Consider the following 24,432-nt stretch of genomic DNA (forward strand, 5'->3'; position numbering starts at 1 on the left):
ATAGTTATTAATAGAAATTCTTTATAGCTAAATAGATTTATAATAATTTCATATATCTATTTATATCTATTTTTTACAACATAATTATTTTTTGTTTATTACTTTACACTTTTAATTCCAATTGATAAATGATTATTATTATTTATTCAAAAATATATTACGTATACTTATATATATATATATATATATATATATATATATATATATATATATATATATATATATATATATATATATATATATATATATATATATATATATATATATATATATATATATATATATATATATTTTCATTTTTTTATACACAATTGTTCGTGAATCGTCAGGAATAGTCAGGTTAAAAGATCTTATTAAATTAGTTCAAAATTTTTAGACTCAACATTACAGACTATGCTTATCGTGTCGAAAACATATAAAGATCAAGTTTAAATTTGGTCGGAAATTTCCGGGTCGTCACAGTACCTACCCGTTAAAGAAATTTCGTCCCGAAATTTGAGTGAGGTTGTCATGGTTAACAATAAAAAATGTTTTCATGACGAATATGAGTTGATAAATAGAGTTTTATCATCAACGAGTAATATGGATAAAACAATTTGCTTAAGTGAAGCGTACGAGTGAAGTTATCACAAAAGAGTGAAATGAGGAAATAAAGATTCGTATTAAGTATTGACGTAGTCACTGTTGAATTCCAGAACTCAAGGGATTTAGAGAAAATCTTAGAAATCTATAAGATCCGATTCTTCTGGATTTATGGAAATTAAGATCTCTTTAATTAAATGCGATCATCTGTCTCGATTGCTTTGTCTGGTATCTCCATTATAAATGAACTTCTTTCGTTCCATTATTTTCACCATTCCTATACTTTCTTTCTTAGTTCATACATCCAAAAGATTGTGAAAATGCTTAATCTCGTTCTAATCTTTGATATTTTTCTAATTATCTTTTCTGTCATCCTTCTATTTCAACTTCCACCAGAGGAATCTGTTTACTTTTACTATGCTCTAGGGACTATAGTATTTCTGATCCTCCTGTGTCTTTATATTGCTATACGCGCTGGTATACACGGTTTGTAATTTCTGTACTGTTATCTCGCTTTATATTTTCCCTTATATTCTGGGGCTCCATGCTCTTGTTTTCTCTTCCCGACTTTAAATCAAGCGAAAAATGGTCCAGAGTTCGTAGTTATAGAGTTTCGAATGATTATAATATATTAAGCAGAAAGGAACGGTAATAGCACGAATTGATTTGTCAAATTACCAGAATCACTGAGAATAGAACTATCAAGAATATATTTTCTTGATATTTTTAGAATTTAAACAGAATGAAAGAGTTATGTAACACGACACATGATGACGTTATGGTCTGTGAATCATCACGTTTCATTAGAAACTCAGCATGACTCACTGTCATATAATCATGTTGGCCAAGCGCCATTATATTATACTAACTCATGCTTCAATTCCCAACACTTCTCCACAATTCATTCATAATTTGTACTTAGATTTTACAGAAGTTTCCAATATAATGGAATACATATAGCACGAAGAGGTGTATAATTTTGGTCGAGAATATTTATGAAAATATCCTCAAAAATATCGAAGATATTTATGATGATATTTTGGAATTTCTAATTTCGAAGATTGATGGAGAAAATTTTTCGCAAGATTTTAACGTGGGTACGGAGCAAGATATTCTCTAAAGATTTCATCGGATCCAGATTTACCTGGATTCTTTGAATATAGGGTTTGGTCCTTGTATTTGTTCTTTGTTTCCTTCATGGTTAGCTCAATCCGTTTTTTTTAGTACCAAATTTTCTGTCGAGCGTTCCTAACACTCCCTTCTTTATCATCAAACCGTTGACCGTTCAGACCATCTACAATTTTTCTGTTTCCTCGGCATTTAATGCTATGATATCTGAATTATCGGTTATCAATCTGAGGTGGTTTCAAGAGAATTTTGTTTTTTTTTTTAGATGATTAAACGCTGATGATAATATGAAAGGTTTTCTAGTAACAATAAAGAACAAGCATATATATCAAGGTTATAATAAGGTTGTTTCGAACGAAAAGTTGATGTTGACTTGTTGGAGCTGTGACAAAATTTGCTACTTTGAAAGGAATTACCAAGTTATTTTGGGTAATAATAACACTAAAGGAATTAGCACAGATACGTGTTAAACATTTACATCAGGTTCCGAGAGTTTTCAAGTGCATAACTATATGCATCAATCTCTTCTTATGTAGATGAAGAGCGGTTGGTTCATCCTCTCGATTGAGGTGTTATCAAGAATCAAGAAAGGTTTGAACGCAGATCGTAATCGTCAAGATACAAATGAGGTTTAAGATGAAATCAAGTGGCAAACTTGAAAAATTGTTTAGTTTCATATGTTATAATCAATATTTTAATTCATTTTAATTGTCCAATGTTAATAGTCCATAGTTCAAAGTCCACAGTTAGCAATTCAATAATTCAAATATAGTTTAATATATAACATTCGAATTAATTAATGCGTATCGTGACCCGTGTACCGGTCTCAGACTCGGTCACAACTCAAAGTATATATATATTTTGGAATCAACCTCAACCCTGTATAGCTAACTCCCAACATTACTGCATATAGAGTGCCTATGGTTGTTCCGAAATATATATATAGATGGGTCGATATGATATGTCAAAACCTTGTATACGTGTCCCGATATTTAAAGTGCGTAAATTAAATAACAGAAATTAAATAACGATAAATAAATTGCTAGAATATAAATTGCGATAATTAAATTGCGATAAATAAAATGTAATCAGTTAGCTAGGAACAGTTAGCGTGGATTCTTAACAAAATTCTTCTCATAATTAAATTGTTTGTTTCTAACAAATTTTATTTTGTCAAATGTTTTCTTCATTATGCCACTTGTTGAATTCTCATAGGTCAAAATCCAAATATGAGATTGAATGAAAATGGTTATTTTGCGGTGATCAGATTCGTATCTCTGTGGATGTAAGTAGGATAGTAAATGACTGTTGAATCAGATTGGAAGAATGTACAGTGCAACATATTAATGTGAAATCAAAATATTCCTCAGGTATTACCTACCCGTTAAAATATTTTCACCATTAACAGTTTGTACGAAAGAATTTTTAATTACAATCTTTATGAAAACATATATACATATATATTTTCTTCAGATGTAATCATGGATTTAATGAATTAATAAGATATTAAACTCATTGATTTATCGTTAGTACTAGATTACATAATCTCTAAAACTTTAGAAATTACATAATTGCTGGGCCGAGCGAAGATAATCGATGTAGAACGATACGTAGAACGATGATTATGCTCGAGGTACAGAATGAGATGTGGAGGCATGTGATGTTGAAACTTGGGTTGTTGGTGGTACTGTTGGTGCCGGTGATGTTGCTGAAGTTGGTAGGTTTTGCACCATATTTTCCAAAGATACTACTCGAGCGCGAAGCTAGTTGACTTCTTCTATTATTCCGGGATGATTGTCGGTTGGAACGAGCGGATGAATAAGGTTTAGAATTGTGGATAGAATATAATCGTGGTGAGATATTCGGCCAACGAGAGTGGAAATGGTGTTTCGAACAGGTTCGTCGGTAAGTGATTCAGGTTCTTCACCAAGAGGTGAATTCGGTTGATGAAAGGGATCACCTTCTTCTCGCCTCCACTGATTAAGTTGATTACGAACCCATCAGATGAATTGGGAATGGCTGATTGGTTGATTCATTCTGGTGACGCTGCTTCTGGAGCTGGAGTGAGACTCCATATCGGAATCCGAGGGACTTGAACTAGTGGTAAGTTCCATTGCGTACGATTGAATAAAGGATTTTTTGATATGAAATGATTTTCAGATATCAGATATTCTAATTATATAGAATACCTATACATAGTACAGAAGATCCCGTAGATTACGAAGGAATTTAAGAAATCGTGTCAGATAAAGTCTACAGTAACAGATATGCTAAGATATGAATTTATCTGTACACTATCTATCAAATAAGTGCAGGAAGTCGTGTCTAGACTTAGGAATGATTAGCAGGTAATTTTCCACTAGGAATGATATACAATACTTATAATATGCAGCTAAGGTCGAAGTCCAGACTCGTTAATGTATCCTAACAACTATCAGTTAGACACACTAATGCAAGACCTAGTTCGCTAAGACCACCGCTCTGATACCACCTGTGATGACCCGCCCTTATTCACCTGGACGAAGTCTTCAACATTTGGTCCCATTGCGATGATCGACTCCAAGTAATGTTCTTAAAATGAGCTAATGCACAGCGGAAGACTTAATTCGTACCTGAGAATAAACATGCTTAAAAGTGTCAACCAAAAGGTTGGTGAGTTCATAGGTTTATCATAACAATCATTTCAATATATATTAATAGACCACAGGATTTCATAATCATAAACATAATACACTCGCAAGTGTATGTAAAGCATTCTAAGTGGTTGAGCACTTGGTAACCATACTTAACTATTAATCAACATCGCATATTCCCTTTACTATGAAATCTCACTACACTGTACCAAGTGTAGTCTACAAAACGAAGTACTATGCAACCGTTGAATACTGGTCGTCCGGTCCGGTTGGGGTTGTCAGGCCCGATAGATCTATCAACAGGATTCGCGTTTACAATACCCATGTAAATAGTAGTTACCAAGCTATAGGGAAATATGCCAGTGGTACAACTCAACGTAGAATATATTTGAAGTACTTGTGTCTATTTCGTAAACATTTATAAAAACAACGCATGTATTCTCAGCCCAAAAATATATATTGCAAAAGCAATTAAAAAGGGAGCAAATGAAACTCACCTAATGTATTTTGTAGTAAAAATACATATGACGACATTGAACAAAAGTAGTGTTGGCCTCGGATTCACAAACCTATATCATTCATATTTATATTAACACATATTTTTGTATTTGCACAAATTTATTTATTATATCTTAAGTTTTATATGTTATATATTGAATAAATAATACTTTTATAGTTTTTATATATAATTAGTATCATTTTAAAAATCAATGATTTGTTATATATAAAATTTTATATAAGAAGTTTTTAATATATATAATATATGTGATATTATGGTAGTTATAATAAATATACTTTTATATAGGAAATATTTAATTGTAATAATAATATTGTTAATATGAAAATGTTAATAATAATAATGATAATAATAATAATATTGATGATAATAATATTTTTAATGAAATTTTTAGTAATGATGATAACTTTGATAAAAATTTTGATAACCCTTAATAGTAATAATATTTTTAATAAAAAATTATAATGATATAATAATAATAATATCAGTATTAATGATAATACTTATAATAATCGTGTAAATAATGCTACTAGTATCAATATAAATGATAATTCTACTAATGATATTAATATTAGTATTAGTGATGATAATAGTGATTTTAGTGTGATTTTAGTGATATGATGTTAATAATAATACTAGTACTATAGTGATAATTTTATTAATAACGATAATAGGAATATTAATAATGTTAATAATTAATAATAATGATACCAATGATAACTCTTAGGTTAGTAATAATTATGTTCATATTACTTTTAATCTTGGTAATAATAATAAATATAATTCTAATGATAGTTAGTAATAATAACATTAATAAGTAATAACAATGATGATAATAACATAACAATATTAATAATAATAATAATAATAATTTGATGGAAAATCTACCTCAAAATGGTTTTCTTAAAAAAAAATGCCTCAAACCGGAATCGAACCTGTGACCTTCCATCCACACATCTATACCCTAACCGTTTCTCCATCTTGTTTTTCTCTGCTTTATACCCAAACCATAAATATATAGCACGTATCTTTCTGTTTTATTTTCCATCTCCTTCTTAATCAATTCAGTCGACCCCTAACACTTCATATCAGTTATTATTATTTTTTTTCGTTTTTAAGTTTAGGGATTACAAGGATTTAAATTAGTAAAAGTGTGGTTGATTAATAAACGCGAAAAGAAGGAGAAAAAAAAATTAAAATGATAAAACTGGTACCTGTGTTCGTCGCTGATAAAAAAAAAATATATTTGATTTGCATTTTGACAACGTTATATTAAAGATGATAACACAAAATAGTTTGTTAATCATATATTGAAACTATTAGAATCGTCAATTGATCCTAAAACATCAAAACCACTTCGAATTTATCTATGAACAAAATGTTTGACTTTTTACCTTGAAAATTTGACTCGTGAATTCGTTATCAATTTGAGAAATTGAAGACTAAAAACTTGCAGATAGTTTTTCTGGAATCATTTCTAACAACTCTGCAATATTACATTTTTAAAATTGAATCGAATTCGATATATAGCAAAAACAATTGAAGAACACGGGTACGTGACTGGTTCTTGATCTTTTCTGTTTAATCCCACAATTAATAGAAGTTAGAAGGATTTGTAATTGATAATGAGAAGGGATAATCACATGACTTAATTGATTTTGATGTTATTCGATTGTTTTATAATCCAAATACGTCGACAGAATCAATTTGTAACAGAGAGGAGAAAAAAAAAAGGTGAATTAGATTGACAAAGATCTGATGTTGATGTATAATGAAACTCGTTTATATCTGTATCATTGGATTCTGTTATATTAATTAATAATAGATAGATTAATAATCGAATGCTGTAAAATAAAATATTAATAATAGAAATAATAATAATAATACTAATTATAAAAATAAATATACATTAATATTAATCTGTACAATTCCTAAAAAAAAATATGATAATAATAGTATTTTTTTAATGATAAAGATAATTATAATGATATAAATAATACTATTAATGATAAGAATAATAATTCGTATTATTAAATAATAAAAGTGATTACTTATAATAATAATAATAATTCTTAATGAAGATGATAATAATACTTAATAATATTACTAATATTAATCATATAACTAAAATTATAACTTTACTCCTTATTATAATAATAATGATATTAACAAATCAAAGGTAACAATTTTTAGTATTATCACTTTAATAATATTGATATTAATAAAAATAATGAATGTATTAATAATAATCATATAATAATTATAATTAAACTTGTAATTACATTTAATATATTTATATTACAATTCTTATGTCATATATCATATGAATCTGAATACATCTATTACATTTTTAATATTTATACATTTTATAATATTCTAGCATAATAGTTATTAATAGAAATTCTTTATAGCTAAATAGATTTATAATAATTTCATATATCTATTTATATCTATTTTTAACAACATAATTATTTTTTGTTTATTACTTTACACTTTTAATTCCAATTGATAAATGATTATTATTATTTATTCAAAAATATATTACGTATACTTATATTTATATATATATATATATATATATATATATATATATATATATATATATATATATATATATATATTTTCATTTTTTTTTATACACAATTGTTCGTGAATCGTCAGGAATAGTCAGGTTAAAAGATCTTATTAAATTAGTTCAAAATTTTTAGACTCAACATTACAGACTATGCTTATCGTGTCGAAAACATATAAAGATCAAGTTTAAATTTGGTCGGAAATTTCCGGGTCGTCACAGCAGCCATGTTCACAAAAGCCTTGAACAAACACAAGTTTAAAGGCAAATCAAGCAATCAACGCAAACACTCATCATCTTCCTCGTACTACAAGAAAGCTGATCAATCTAAACAACAACGTGCTGATGATTCCATAAAGGAAGATTCTATTTATTTCAATTGTGGCAAAGCTGGTCATTACTCTCGTGAGTGCAAGATGCCTAAGAAGAAGGACGCAGCTTACTACAAGAAGAAAATGTTGATGGCTAAGATTGTGAAAACTGGGGGAGAGCTAAAACCGGTTGATGATACTTGGTTTAACTGGACTGACGATTCAGATTCAGAGGTGGAACATGCAAATGTTTGCAAGGTGACAAAGCTCATCAAAGCTAAGGAAGCAATGGAGAATTCTGACTCAACATCCGATGATGATGAGGTACAATCAACTGAAATCTCACCTGATTTTATAAAAATGCAAAATGACTTGCTGAAGAATCTGGTCTCAATGTCAAAAGAAGTCAAAGGCTTAAAATCTGAAAACAAGGTTTTAAAAGATAAAATCAAAATGAATGAGACCAGACCTTCCTCATCCAAATTGCAAACGGATGTGCAATAATTGACTCTCCAACTCAACTCTACGGAAACTGAGTTGGAATATCTAAAAAAGACAATTCATCCAATTAAAGTTGAAAGAACTGATTATCGTTTAAAATCGGAACGGCTTGCAGAAAAAGTTCAATTTTTAGAAAAAGATCTTTCTGATTTGAAAAACCAACATGAACCCATACTTTCAAAACTAAACAAGAAAATCGTTCAATTGGAAAACACCATAATTGAAAAGAACACTGAAATTTCTTTATTGTCAAAAGAATCTTTTCAAATGAAAGCTCAACTTGCTCGATATGAGGAAAAACTCTATCGAACAGAGCAATCCAAAGCTATCATGGATATGGAACTTTCAAAACAAACCATTTTCATGAATAGACCAAAAACAATTCATGGTGAAAAGTGGGGGTTGGGTTACGAAGATCCGAAAATTTTGGAAGATGCTTCCAAAAAGATTCCAGTATTATATCATTCTGATTATTTTCAAGCCGGTTTACCATCGCATTTTGTACATGCTTCTGATGCTGATTTTGATGATATTATTGTAAATCGTAAATCTAGGAAATACCATCAAATTAGCTTAATGTATGAAAAAGTCAATGCTAAGATAGGTAAATCGAATCCTGATTTCTTGAAAAATCTTGTTGAAACTGAAAAAAACATGCAACGTGAAGATTATGTGCCTAAGCGTAGACTGGTTTATATCCCAACACTCATGCTAGAGAAATACATTTTAATGCTTGAGAATGAAGTGTTTAACAAACCTAGTTCTAGCATTACTGCAATAGATAAGGTGTTTGATGAACCAATTTTTGATGTGAAACCAATTCTACCAACTTTACCTGCATGTCCAGATGATGTTTTCCGTGAAGACCTAGCACATGAACTAACTGTCTTCTTTGAGACAGATTCTCTAGGTCAAAATTCTTTAGATGAAAAAGTAGAACCTCAGGATGAACCGAACATTGAACCTTTGATAGATTTTAAAAGTCAACTTGATCCCTTGCATGATTATTACTTGCATTTGCCTGCTGTACGTAATTTGAATTGTATAGTAGCTCAACTTGAATAGGAGAATATTGACTTGCAACTTAACTGCCAATCATTAGAACAAATGCTTGCTTTGTGTGATAAATTGCCTTCACTGCCTAAGAAAGAATGTACTTATGCTTTTAAGGAGGGTGAAGTAATAGTTTATGCTGAAGAATAATGTCTTGAGATTAAAAGCTTAAAACAAAAGATAATTCAAATGAAACAGGCTAACACACTTAAGCAAACGTCTAATGTTGCAACCAATGTGCTTGAATGTACTGGTGGGATTACTAAGAAGGGGAAGGGAACAACAACATCTAAGGATGTAAAACCCATTACTATTCTTAAAAATCCTCTACGTTCTCAATTTGGCAATCATGGTTCGAAAGTTGTTTCTACAACTCAGTATATTGTTAAAAAGGTTCATTCTCCAAATGGTTCTGTGTTAACTGAAAAGATTCCTATGATTCCTATGACAAAAACTTCAAAAGCGAGTCTTTTAAAGAAATCAGTTAAGTCCACAACACACACAAGTTCTAAACCTGATTTAAGTGAGTATGATGCAAAAGAACGTACAATCAAATTGGAAATTTTACAAAATTAGTCATCTCATGTGTCAACTAAAAAGTTTGGATGTCTAACTAACAAAGGTGTTTCTCGTGTCACAGGTCATAATCCAAACTTGAATTACAAATCTGTATGGGTTCCTAAGTCCACGACTAAGAAAGTAGCAACCAAACCAAAGCAATCTGCTAGTCGGCATAGGAAATCATCTCATGTTTTTCAATTTTCGTCTGTGAACAAAACATCTACTTGGAATAAATTGTGTGTTAAGACTTCTGATAACGATGTAAAGATTGATATTACGTATGATGCTTCATGTAATGTGGTTTTAAATGATGCTTTATTGTCTATACTGCATGATGCTTTACGTGATTATTTAATCATTGATCCAAAGTTTGTTGTTAATCAAAAGTTTATTGCTGGTACTAACCGAAAAGGACCCAAGAAACTTTGGGTACCTAAACTCTAGGGAATTTACATTTACAGGGTTTCAACGTCTGTGTTTGGTATATCGATTCCGGTTGTTCTCGACACATGACGGGCGATAAATCCTTGCTTGTCAACTTCATTGACAAATTCCTAGGAACGGTTACATTCGGAAATGATGAGATTGCAGCAATAACGGGTTACAAAGATTTTGTGCAAAATGGCTTTTGAACAACTCAGTTCAAAACCCGATCCTAACCTGGCTACTACTTCTTTCGCGCAAAACTCAATTTTCTCGAAGAAGGGTGTTCCTACGGTTACATCAGAGGAACTGGATATCTTGTTTGATAGTCTTTATACTCCTCAACGGGATTCAAATGTTCAAGCCGTACCGGTTACACCATCACAGTCAACTACTGTGGAGACTCTTCAAAGTCTTTTTGATGAAGATTCAACACCAACTGATTCACCTGTTGCTTCTTCATCCTCCCTCCAACCTCCTGTTATTGATAATCTTGAACAAGATCAAGATTCATCATTTGATACAACTCCAGCTGTTTCTCCAGATACTCTATTGAATCCATTAGATACTGTTACATCAGATCAAGCAGATCAAGGCTCAACGTCGACAACGGTTGATGTTCCGATGGATACAGTTGATGTACAATCTCTTCCACACACCCGATGGACTAAAAGTCATCCAATAGATCTTATTATTGGTGACGCATCTTGTAACGACCCTGGAATTTCCAATGTTTATTTATTAATAATAATTATTATTAATACGTGTGATTAAACGAATGTACGTTATTACATTTACATGTTGCCATGATTGCCCGAACTTGACTTTAATTGCCCGAAACGTCTTTGTGACACCCGGAACTTGCACGAATAATATTTTCAAGTATTATTTACATTCATGATTAGTTTTATTAATCATTTTAATTAACTAAGGTTGTTGGTTAATTACTTGGGCTTTAAATGGATTAATTTGTTAATTAAGTGAACTTGGGCTTTAGTAGTGAAATGGACTTATGACTTTGGGCTTCCAAGCCCACCCTACATTATTAATGGACTTAGTTAGCCCATGTCTTGCACTTGAATGTATCAATTTAACATGGAACTAGTTAGTTGTTGTAATTGGAATCTAGTTAGCAACTTATCCCCATGCATGGCCATCCATTAACCACCTTTTATGAGCTTTACTTGCAAGTGACCACTAAACAAACCCATCCCTCTTCTTGGAGCAGCTGGCCATCGGTTTTGGTGGCCCTTTAGGGGTGTTTTGTTTCAAATTTTCCTTTACCTTATTCACTAGAACACTCTCATTTCACACACACACAATTACTTGCATTTTTTTTCTCTCAAACATTCTCTCATCTTTTGCTCTCAAGTGTGAGTATTCTTTCAAGCCTTTCTCTCTTTTTCTTCTTGCTAAAACCGAATCCATTCATCTCATCTTCATCAATCTTGTTTGTTGTTTACTTGTCTTTGATTGTTACTTACATACTTGTTGTTAGTTATTTACTTACTTGGTTTCAAGAATCTAACTTACTAGTTTGATTCTTCATTTTTATCTTGTTATAACAAGAACAACAAGAACATAATCTATCTAGTTATGTTCTACCTTATTTGTTTCAAAAGATTATAAAGTTCACGGTTGAAAGACATACTTGAAGTTCATGAAGTAAACTTTAAAGTTTACTTTCTAAAGATCAAACTTTGGTTTGAATCTTTAAAGTATGAACAACCATAAACAAATTACATGTTTACTTAGTTACTTTTTCATTTTATGCACTTTAATTTCATGTAGTTAGTTTATATGGTCAAGTACTACAAGTTGGTCTTGATCTCATATCTCTTGAACAAATTAAGTTAACTTTGAAAGTTCAAGAACACACAAATAAGTTTTCTTTAAATATAACTTTGGATCTAGACTTTTGAGTCTTGGATCTTCAAGATCAAACTAAGAACTATGTTCTACTACTTATGATCTTGATTAGTTAGTTAAATTTCAAGTTTATAGTTCAATATTTCTTTTATAGTTCATATAAGTGTCAAACCTAAGACTTTGATGTAACTTTAGTTCATCAAACTACATGCAACTCTTAAGTGAGTTGTGCTTCATGTCTTAGACTTGCACTGTAGTGACCCGAACTTTTCCATGTTTATATATATTAATTGAGATTGATATTTACATGATTAAATGTTTCCAACATGTTAAGCAATCAAACTTGTTAAGACTTGATTAATTGAAATAGGTTTCATATAGACAATTGACCACCCAAGTTGACCGGTGATTCACGAACGTTAAAACTTGTAAAAACTATATGATGACATATATATGGTTATATATATAGTTAAAATTATATTATGATAATTAAACATATCATTAAGTATATTAACAATGAACTACATATGTAAAAACAAGACTACTAACTTTATAATTTTGAAACGAGACATATATGTAACGATTATCGTTGTAACGACATTTAATGTATATATATCATATTAAGAGATATTCGTACATCATAATATCATGATAATATAATAATTTAAAATCTCTTTTGATATTATAAACATTGGGTTAACAACATTTAACAAGATCGTTAACCTAAAGGTTTCAAAACAACATTTACATGTAACGACTAACGATGACTTAACGACTCAGTTAAAATGTATATACATGTAGTGTTTTAATATGTATTTATAAACTTTTGAAAGACTTCAATACACTTATCAAAATACTTCTACTTAACAAAAATGCTTACAATTACATCCTCGTTCAGTTTCATCAACAATTCTACTAGTATGCACCCGTATTCGTACTCGTACAATACAGAGCTTTTAGATGTATGTACTATTGGTATATACACTCCAATGATCAGCTCTTAGCAGCCCATGTGAGTCACCTAACACATGTGAGAACCATCATTTGGCAACTAGCATGAAATATCTCATAAAATTACAAAAATATGAGTAATCATTCATGACTTATTTACATGAAAACAAAATTACATATCCTTTATATCTAATCCATACACCAACGACCAAAAACACCTACAAACACTTTCATTCTTCAATTTTCTTCATCTAATTGATCTCTCTCAAGTTCTATCTTCAAGTTCTAAGTGTTCTTCATAAATTCCAAAAGTTCTAGTTTCATAAAATCAAGAATACTTTCAAGTTTGCTAGCTCACTTCCAATCTTGTAAGGTGATCATCCAACCTCAAGAAATCTTTATTTCTTACAGTAGGTTATCATTCTAATACAAGGTAATAATCATATTCAAACTTTGGTTCAATTTCTATAACTATAACAATCTTATTTCAAGTGATGATCTTACTTGAACTTGTTTTCGTGTCAAGATTCTGCTTCAAGAACTTCGAGCCATCCAAGGATCCATTGAAGCTAGATCCATTTTTCTCTTTTCCAGTAGGTTTATCAAAGGAAATTAAGGTAGTAATGATGTTCATAACATCATTCGATTCATACATATAAAGCTATCTTATTCGAAGGTTTAAACTTGTGATCACTAGAACATAGTTTAGTTAATTCTAAACTTGTTCGCTAACAAAAGTTAATCCTTCTAACTTGACTTTTAAAATCAACTAAACACATGTTCTATATCTATATGATATGCTAACTTAATGATTTAAAACCTGGAAACACGAAAAACACCGTAAAACCGGATTTACGCCGTCGTAGTAACACCGCGGGCTGTTTTGGGTTAGTTAATTAAAAACTATGATAAACTTTGATTTAAAAGTTGTTATTCTGAGAAAATGATTTTTATTATGAACATGAAACTATATCCAAAAATTATGGTTAAACTCAAAGTGGAAGTATGTTTTCTAAAATGGTCATCTAGACGTCGTTCTTTCGACTGAAATGACTACCTTTATAAAAACGACTTGTAACTTATTTTTCCGACTATAAACCTATACTTTTTCTGTTTAGATTCATAAAATAGAGTTCAATATGAAACCATAGCAATTTGATTCACTCAAAACGGATTTAAAATGAAGAAGTTATGGGTAAAACAAGATTGGATAATTTTTCTCATTTTAGCTACGTGAAAATTGGTAACAAATCTATTCCAACCATAACTTAATCAACTTGTATTGTATATTATGTAATCTTGAGATACCATAGACACGTATAGAACGTTTCGACCTATCATGTCGACACATCTATATATATTTCGGAACAACCATAGACACTCTATATGTGAATGTTGGAGTTAGCTATACAGGGTTGAGGTTGATTCCAAAATATATATAGTTTGAGTTGTGATCAATACTGAGATACGTATACACTGGGTCGTGGATTGATTCAAGATAATATTTATCGATTTATTTCTGTACATCTAACTGTGGATAACTAGTTGTAGGTTACTAACGAGGACAGCTGACTTAATAAACTTAAAACATCAAAATATATTAAAAGTGTTGTAAATATATTTTAAACATACTTTGATATATATGTATATATTGTTATTGTTATAGGTTCGTGAATCAACCAGTGGCCAAGTCTTACTTCCCGACGAAGTAAAAATCTGTGAAAGTGCGTTATAGTCCCACTTTTAAAATCTAATATTTTTGGGATGAGAATACATGCAGGTTTTATAAATGATTTACAAAATAGACACAAGTACGTGAAACTACATTCTATGGTTGAATTATCGAAATCGAATATGCCCCTTTTTATTAAGTCTGGTAATCTAAGAATTAGGGAACAGACACCCTAATTGACGCGAATCCTAAAGATAGATCTATTGGGCCTAACAAACCCCATCCAAAGTACCGGATGTTTTAGTACTTCGAAATTTATATCATATCCGAAGGGTGTCCCGGAATGATGGGGATATTCTTATATATGCATCTTGTTATTGTCGGTTACCAGGTGTTCACCATATGAATGATTTTTATCTCTATGTATGGGATGTGTATTGAAATATGAAATCTTGTGGTCTATTGTTACGATTTGATATATATAGGTTAAACCTATAACTCACCAACATTTTTGTTGACGTTTAAAGCATGTTTATTCTCAGGTGAATACTAAGAGCTTCCGCTGTTGCATACTAAAATAAGGACAAGATTTGGAGTCCATGTTTGTATGATATTGTGTAAAAACTGCATTCAAGAAACTGATTTCGATGTAACATATTTGTATTGTAAACCATCATGTAATGGTCGTGTGTAAACAGGATATTTTAGATTATCATTATTTGATAATCTACGTAAAGCTTTTTAAACCTTTATTTATGAAATAAAGGTTATGGTTTGTTTTAAAAATGAATGCAGTCTTTGAAAAACGTCTCATATAGAGGTCAAAACCTCGCAACGAAATCAATTAATATGGAACGTTTTTAATCAATAAGAACGGGACATTTAAGTTGGTATCCGAGCGTTGGTCTTAGAGAACCAGAAAATTTGCATTAGTGTGTCTTATCGAGTTTGTTAGGATGCATTAGTGAGTCTGGACTTCGACCGTGTTTTCTTTAAAAATGATTGCTTAACATTTTTGTTGGAAACTATATATTTTTAACATATGAATATTAAGTGATATATTAATCTCTTAACGTGTTTGATATTATGTGATAGATGTCTACCTCTAGAACAAGTCCCATTGACTCACCTAATAATAATGAAGAGTCAAATGTAAATTGGAATGATTCGTGGACTGATTCACAAGTTCCCGAAGAGGAACCGGAAGAAGAGTCGGAACCGGAAGAAGAATCAGAACCGGAAGAAGAATCGGAACCGGAAGAAGAAATAGAACCGGTGGGGGAAATAATAAAACGGTTAAGTAAAAGAGAATCCTCAACCAACCGACCAAGGTTAATTATGGTCAATGGTGTTTCCACCAAGGAAGCAAAATATTGGGAGGATTACCAATTCTCCGATGAATCGGATTCCGACGAGAATTCCGATGATGTTATAGAAATTACCCCAACTGAGTTTAAAAAGGCAAAAGAAAATAATAAGGGAAAGGGCATAAAAATAGAGAAATCTAATTCCAACCCCGATGAACTTTATATGTATCGTCAACCCCCGAAGTCCTTAAGTTGTAACAATGACCCGGGAACCTCTAAACCACCAGGTTTTTCTAAACCAATGTGGACAACGACGGCTCGTATTAGGGGAACATCATATATCCCTAGAAACTTGGCAAAACGAACCAAAACCGAACAAGAAGAAACGAGCGAGTCGGAATAAGATAGTTATATTCGTGTGGTGTAATATATGTAATATAGTGTGCTTATGCTTTATGATATATGTAAAAATTGCTTGTATTAATAAGTATTTTTTTATGAATCTAACTCTTGTCTATTTTACAGTATAAAAACACAAAATGGATAGACAACCCAATATTTTAAGAGACCTACCCGGAGACATGATTGATGAAATCTTGTCTAGAGTCGGTCAGAATTCCTCGGCACAACTATTTAAGGCGAGATCAGTTTATAAGACATTCGAAGAACGTTCCAAGAATGCCTTGGTTTATAAAAGGCTTTCGTTCGGAAGATGGGGGATATCACATTGGGAAATCCATAAGTTACGATGTGTTTACTTTGACGCATATATTGCGGGGAACCCAAATGCTATTTTACGCAACGGGTTAAGAAATTATTTTGACTCAGTATATCCGAATATAGGACTTCGTGATTTAGAAAAAGCGGCTAACATGCAACATAAAGAAGCATGTTATGCTTACGGGTTAGTAATGTTCGCTTCTCACCAAAGTGAGAACAAGAACATCGGGCTACAACTATTAAACAAAACGTTCCCACAAGTAACGGAGTCGGTAATTGGGATAAGAAATGAGGTTTTTAGGTTATTACGAGACTGTTGGTCATTACGTAACCCTCGTCCCTTTGACGACGTTACAACACGCTGTCTTATCAACGGCCATAACGGTTATGTTCCACAAGACCAAGGATGGGAAGTAGTCCTAGTAAAACCAAAATGCATGACTTGTTTCTGGACGTATGAATTACGTGTCTTTATTGCCTTTGCTGAACGACTTGTGTACTAGCTAGAATTATCTTCACAACTATCTTGTATCAAAGTTATTGTGTGCTATATTTCATGCTTTATGTAAAATAAGCGGTATTGTAAGTTTGTAAAATATTGTATAAAAGTTTGAACGTGAAATATTATTACAATCAGTTTTTCATATAGAATTGTAGTAGTTGAATTGTATATTAGCTACTAAGTATGAACTTAACGGGTAGGTACTACCCGAATTTAAACTTATAAAATGCTAATATGAAGAAAAAGCTTTTATAAATGAGTTCATATTATGCTACGAAATACTATTAACTACTCTTAATATTCTGTATGATTAACTTGTTCCATTTGACTATTTTGAAGGAAATGGCACCGACTACTCGACACACCGTGAATATGAATGAAGAGGAATTCCGTACTTTTCTAGCTTCAAACATAGCCGCGGTGCAGGCTGCACTACATACCAACAATAATCTTGGATCTGGCAGTACAGGAAATCGTGTAGGATGCACCTACAAAGAATTCACTGCCTGCAAACCTTTGGAATTTGATGGAACCGAAGGACCGATCGGATTGAAACGGTGGACCGAGAAGGTCGAATCGGTGTTTGCCATAAGTAAGTGTACTGAAGAGGACAAAGTGAAGTATGCTACGCATACCTTCACAGGTTCTGCGTTAACATGGTGGAATACCTATCTAGAGCAAGTGGGACAAGATGATGCGTACGCACTACCGTGGTCAGCATTCAAGCACTTGATGAATGAGAAGTACCGTCCCAGAACCGAGGTCAATAAGCTCAAGACAGAACTTAGAGGGTTACGAACCCAAGGATTTGATATTACCACGTACGAAAGACGATTCACAGAATTGTGCCTATTGTGTCCGGGAGCATTCGAAGATGAGGAAGAGAAGATCGACGCGTTTGTGAAAGGAATACCGGAAAGAATCCAAGAAGATATAAGTTCACACGAGCCCGCCTCCATACAACAGGCATGTAGAATGGCTCACAAACTAGTGAACCAGATTGAAGAAAGAATTAAAGAACAGACTGCTGAAGAGGCCAATGTGAAGCAAGTCAAAAGAAAGTGGGAGGAAAACGGTGATAAGAATCACCAATACAACAACAACAACAATTACAACAATAATCGCAACAATTATCCCAACAATCGCAACATCAATCGCAACTACAACAAACGGCCCAACAACAACAACAACAACAACAACAGCAGCAACTACAACAATCATCCCAACAACAATAATAACCGCAACAACAACAACAATCAGAAGCAGCTATGCCAAAGGTGTGAAAAGTATCACTCGGGGTTCTGCACCAAATTTTGCAACAAGTGTAAAAGAAATGGTCATAGCGCGGCGAAGTGTGAGGTCTACGGACCAGGGGTTAATAGAACGAAAGGAACAAATGGTGTCGGAACGAGTAATGGCGGAGCAAGTAGTGTCGGAGCAAGTTATGCCAATGTAGTTTGTTATAAATGTGGAAAACCGGGCCACATTATTAGAAATTGCCCGAACCAGGAGAACACGAATGGACAAGGCCGCGGAAGAGTTTTCAATATTAATGCGGCAGAGGCACAGGAAGACCCGGATCTTGTTACGGGTACGTTTCTTATTGATAATAAATCTGCTTACGTTTTATTTGATTCGGGTGCGGATAGAAGCTATATGAGTAGAGATTTTTGTGCTAAATTAAGTTGTCCATTGACGCCTTTGGATAGTAAATTTTTACTCGAATTAGCAAATGGTAAATTAATTTTAGCAGATAATATATGTCGGAATCGAGAAATTAAACTGGTTAGCGAAACATTTAAGATTGATTTGATACCAGTAGAGTTAGGGAGTTTTGATGTGATAATCGGTATGGACTGGTTGAAAGAAGTGAAAGCAGAGATCGTTTGTTACAAAAATGCAATTCGCATTATACGAGAAAAAGGAAAACCCTTAATGGTGTACGGAGAAAAGGGCAACACGAAGCTACATCTTATTAGTAATTTGAAGGCACAAAAACTAATAAGAAAAGGTTGCTATGCTGTTCTAGCACACGTCGAGAAAGTACAAACTGAAGAAAAGAGCATCAATGATGTTCCCATTGCAAAAGAATTTCCCGATGTATTTCTGAAAGAATTACCGGGATTACCCCCACATCGATCCGTTGAATTTCAAATAGATCTTGTACTAGGAGCTGTACCAATAGCTCGTGCTCCTTACAGACTCGCACCCAGCGAGATGAAAGAACTACAAAGCCAATTACAAGAACTTTTAGAGCGTGGTTTCATTCGACCAAGCACATCACCGTGGGGAGCTCCTGTTTTGTTTGTCAAGAAGAAAGATGGTACATTCAGGTTGTGTATCGACTACCGAGAGTTGAACAAACTTACCATCAAGAACCGCTACCCACTACCGAGAATCGACGACTTATTTGATCAACTACAAGGCTCGTCTGTTTATTCAAAGATTGACTTACGTTCCGGGTATCATCAAATGCGGGTGAAAGAAGATGATATTCCAAAGACTGCTTTCAGAACACGTTACGGTCATTACGAGTTTATGGTCATGCCGTTTGGTTTAACTAATGCACCAGCTGTGTTCATGGACCTTATGAACCGAGTGTGTGGACCATACCTTGACAAGTTTGTCATTGTTTTCATTGATGACATACTTATTTACTCAAAGAATGACCAAGAACACGGTGAACATTTGAGAAAGGTGTTAGAAGTATTGAGGAAGGAAGAATTGTACGCTAAGTTTTCAAAGTGTGCATTTTGGTTGGAAGAAGTTCAATTCCTCGGTCACATAGTGAACAAAGAAGGTATTAAGGTGGATCCGGCAAAGATAGAAACTGTTGAAAAGTGGGAAACCCCGAAAACTCCGAAACACATACGCCAGTTTTTAGGACTAGCTGGTTACTACAGAAGGTTCATCCAAGACTTTTCCAGAATAGCAAAACCCTTGACTGCATTAACGCATAAAGGGAAGAAATTTGAATGGAATGATGAACAAGAGAAAGCGTTTCAGTTATTGAAGAAAAAGCTAACTACGGCACCTATATTGTCATTGCCTGAAGGGAATGATGATTTTGTGATTTATTGTGACGCATCAAAGCAAGGTCTCGGTTGTGTATTAATGCAACGAACGAAGGTGATTGCTTATGCGTCTAGACAATTGAAGATTCACGAACAAAATTATACGACGCATGATTTGGAATTAGGCGCAGTTGTTTTTGCATTAAAGACTTGGAGGTACTACTTATATGGGGTCAAAAGTATTATATATACCGACCACAAAAGTCTTCAACACATATTTAATCAGAAACAACTGAATATGAGGCAGCGTAGGTGGATTGAATTATTGAATGATTACGACTTTGAGATTCGTTACCACCCGGGGAAGGCAAATGTGGTAGCCGATGCCTTGAGCAGGAAGGACAGAGAACCCATTCGAGTAAAATCTATGAATATAATGATTCATAATAACCTTACTACTCAAATAAAGGAGGCGCTACAAGGAGTTTTAAAAGAGGGAAATTTAAAGGATGAAATACCCAAAGGATCGGAGAAGCATCTTAATATTCGGGAAGACGGAACCCGGTATAGGGCTGAAAGGATTTGGGTACCAAAATTTGGAGATATGAGAGAAATGGTACTTAGAGAAGCTCATAAAACCAGATACTCAATACATCCTGGAACGGGGAAGATGTACAAGGATCTCAAGAAACATTTTTGGTGGCCGGGTATGAAAGCCGATGTTGCTAAATACGTGGGAGAATGTTTGACGTGTTCTAAGGTCAAAGCTGAGCATCAGAAACCATAAGGTCTACTTCAACAACCCGAAATCCCGGAATGGAAATGGGAAAACATTACCATGGATTTCATCACTAAATTGCCAAGGACTGCAAGTGGTTTTGATACTATTTGGGTAATAGTTGACCGTCTCACCAAATCAGCACACTTCCTGCCAATAAGAGAAGATGACAAGATGGAGAAGTTAGCACGACTGTATTTGAAGGAAGTCGTCTCCAGACATGGAATACCAATCTCTATTATCTCTGATAGGGATGGCAGATTTATTTCAAGATTCTGGCAGACATTACAGCTAGCATTAGGAACTCGTCTAGACATGAGTACTGCCTATCATCCACAAACTGATGGGCAGAGTGAAAGGATGATACAAATGCTTGAAGACATGCTACGAGCATGTGTTATTGATTTCGAAAACAGTTGGGATCGACATCTACCATTAGCAGAATTTTCCTACAACAACAGCTACCATTCAAGCATTGAGATGGCGCCGTTTGAAGCACTTTATGGTAGAAAGTGCAGGTCTCCGATTTGTTGGAGTGAAGTAGGGGATAGACAGATTACGGGTCCGGAGATTATACAAGAAACTACCGAGAAGATCATCCAAATTCAACAACGGTTGAAAACCGCCCAAAGTCGACAAAAGAGCTACGCTGACATTAAAAGAAAAGATATAGAATTTGAAATTGGAGAGATGGTCATGCTTAAAGTTGCACCTTGGAAAGGCGTTGTTCGATTTGGTAAACGAGGGAAATTAAATCCAAGGTATATTGGACCATTCAAGATTATTGATCGTGTCGGACCAGTAGCTTACCGACTTGAGTTACCTCAACAACTCGCGGCTGTACATAACACTTTCCACGTCTCAAATTTGAAGAAATGTTTTGCTAAAGAAGATCTCACTATTCCGTTAGATGAAATCCAAATCAACGAAAAACTCCAATTCATCGAAGAACCCGTCGAAATAATGGATCGTGAGGTTAAAAGACTTAAGCAAAACAAGATACCAATTGTTAAGGTTCGATGGAATGCTCGTAGAGGACCCGAGTTCACCTGGGAGCGTGAAGATCAGATGAAGAAGAAATACCCGCATCTATTTCCAGAAGATTCGTCAACACCTTCAACAGCTTAAAATTTCGGGACGAAATTTATTTAACGGGTAGGTACTGTAGTGACCCGAACTTTTCCATGTTTATATATATTAATTGAGATTGATATTTACATGATTAAATGTTTCCAACATGTTAAGCAATCAAACTTGTTAAGACTTGATTAATTGAAATAGGTTTCATATAGACAATTGACCACCCAAGTTGACCGGTGATTCACGAACGTTAAAACTTGTAAAAACTATATGATGACATATATATGGTTATATATATAGTTAACATTATATTATGATAATTAAACATATCATTAATGTAACGACCCGCACTTTTTCGATCATACTATACTTATAAGATTAATATTTACATAAATTAAACCTTGCCAACATGATAAGCAATCCAAATTGTCGAGACTGATATTTCCGAAAAGAGTTTTACACAACGTTTGACCGTCTAGTTTGACCGATGATATCACGAACCATACAATATATGATAATTATACGTTTGTGTATATATATGTATATATACATATTTAACATGATTAAGGAATGTTTTAATACCTCATTTTATATTAATAACAACAAGTTATATGTGTATTTTGAAACTACTAACTTAAGTTTTCAAAACGATAACTATACGTAACGTTATTTGACATAAATACTTAAGACATATAATGTTTATACATATATTGTATAAGTAATGTATTTAATCACTTTTAAGAACTTAAATACATAAAATCATATAAGTGTATTCACAAAAGATAGCTATATTTGAATCCTCATTCCATTTTTCACAAAATTTCTATACGTATACCTAGAGTATTTGTACTCGTATCATACCAAGCTTCTATACGTATTTACTATTGGTATATACACATCAAATCACCACCTAACCAGCCCTTATTCATGCCTTATGTATAAGGTAATTACTTTTGAATCATTGCAAGACTAATTACAAAAATACAAACTAAAATTTTGTCATGTTATCCTTAAAGATCACATTTTTAGGAGTATATATGTATCATCATTTTTGATTCATTTTTACTTCAATCTCTTAACTAAAAACACACACTCTTTCAAGAACTCTAAACTCCATAACACTTCAGCAACTTACCAAGAAGATCTAGCTTCAAAAACCATACTAAAACACCATAAGAAAACCATACAAAAACACTTCAAGAAATCCTTCCAAGAACACCAACTTACTTCCAATCTTTCATCCACTTCTATCACCCTTTTGATTCTAGCTTCTTACTCCTCTTTTACAGCAAACTTATCCAAGAAACTTGAGGTAGAATCTATGTTCATAACCTTATTCGATTCATATATATATAGCTATCTTATTTTGTGGTACAAAAGTTTAACAACAAGAACATAGTTTGAATGTTTTCAAACTTGTTTGCAAACTAAATAGATCCTTCTAACTTAACTTTTAAAATACTTCAAGACATGTAACATAACTTATTTATATGTTAATTTAACAAGGTAAAACTTGGTTTTTCAAAGTATAAGTATTTTTAGAAAAATGGTCATTAAATGATTTTGTTGTAACAAAAATGTTTAACTTCATATGTTTCACTAATGTTTCACTTATGCCGTATGATTTTGAATACAAACCAAGGTATTTACAGTTCATAGTCTTAAAGAAGAACTCGATCCAAGAAGATGGCAATTTGAATCAACGAAAACGGACTTGTAACGAAGAAACTATGACCGAAACAAAATTGGTTATCCTAGATCATTTCAACTACGGGATCAATTGGAAAAAATGATATAAATCACATATTTCTAAGATAACATGATATTTTATATATATGTACTTATAATTCAATTTTATATGGTTCAGGATCACCCGTAAACAACACGAGAAGATTAATCATAAGATCCCATGATTGTACGCAACACGTCATTTGACAACACCGGTACTTTATGTACGCAACACGTCATTTGACAACACCGGTACCATGGGTCAAGATTAATCTCGACCAATACATATACGTTGGGGTTTTATTTATTACGTTGGGGGTTTTATTTATTGCGGGTATATTAAACATCTAAAAATGAACCATTAAAAATTGAATTACTAACATCGGAATGCTAACTACGGACTAAGGAAATATTCAAAATATTAAAAGTATAACAAGTATATATATATATAACGTTTGTTTTAAAATGAAAACATATTGATATATTATATATGGATAGGTTCGTGATATCAACCGGAAGACCGAGTCAAA

At 32.7% G+C, this 24,432-nt stretch overlaps 1 protein-coding gene across 1 annotated transcript in view; it reads right to left on the reverse strand.

Annotated features, from left to right (window-relative positions):
• The window catches only part of LOC139889579 (probable receptor-like protein kinase At5g38990), a 102,566-nt gene that overhangs the window by 35,588 nt on the left and 42,546 nt on the right, over positions 1–24,432 (reverse strand). The window lies entirely within an intron of this gene.

Source organism: Rutidosis leptorrhynchoides, chromosome 2 (genome assembly GCF_046630445.1).
Source record: "Rutidosis leptorrhynchoides isolate AG116_Rl617_1_P2 chromosome 2, CSIRO_AGI_Rlap_v1, whole genome shotgun sequence".
In the NCBI taxonomy this organism is placed as follows: domain Eukaryota; kingdom Viridiplantae; phylum Streptophyta; class Magnoliopsida; order Asterales; family Asteraceae; genus Rutidosis; species Rutidosis leptorrhynchoides.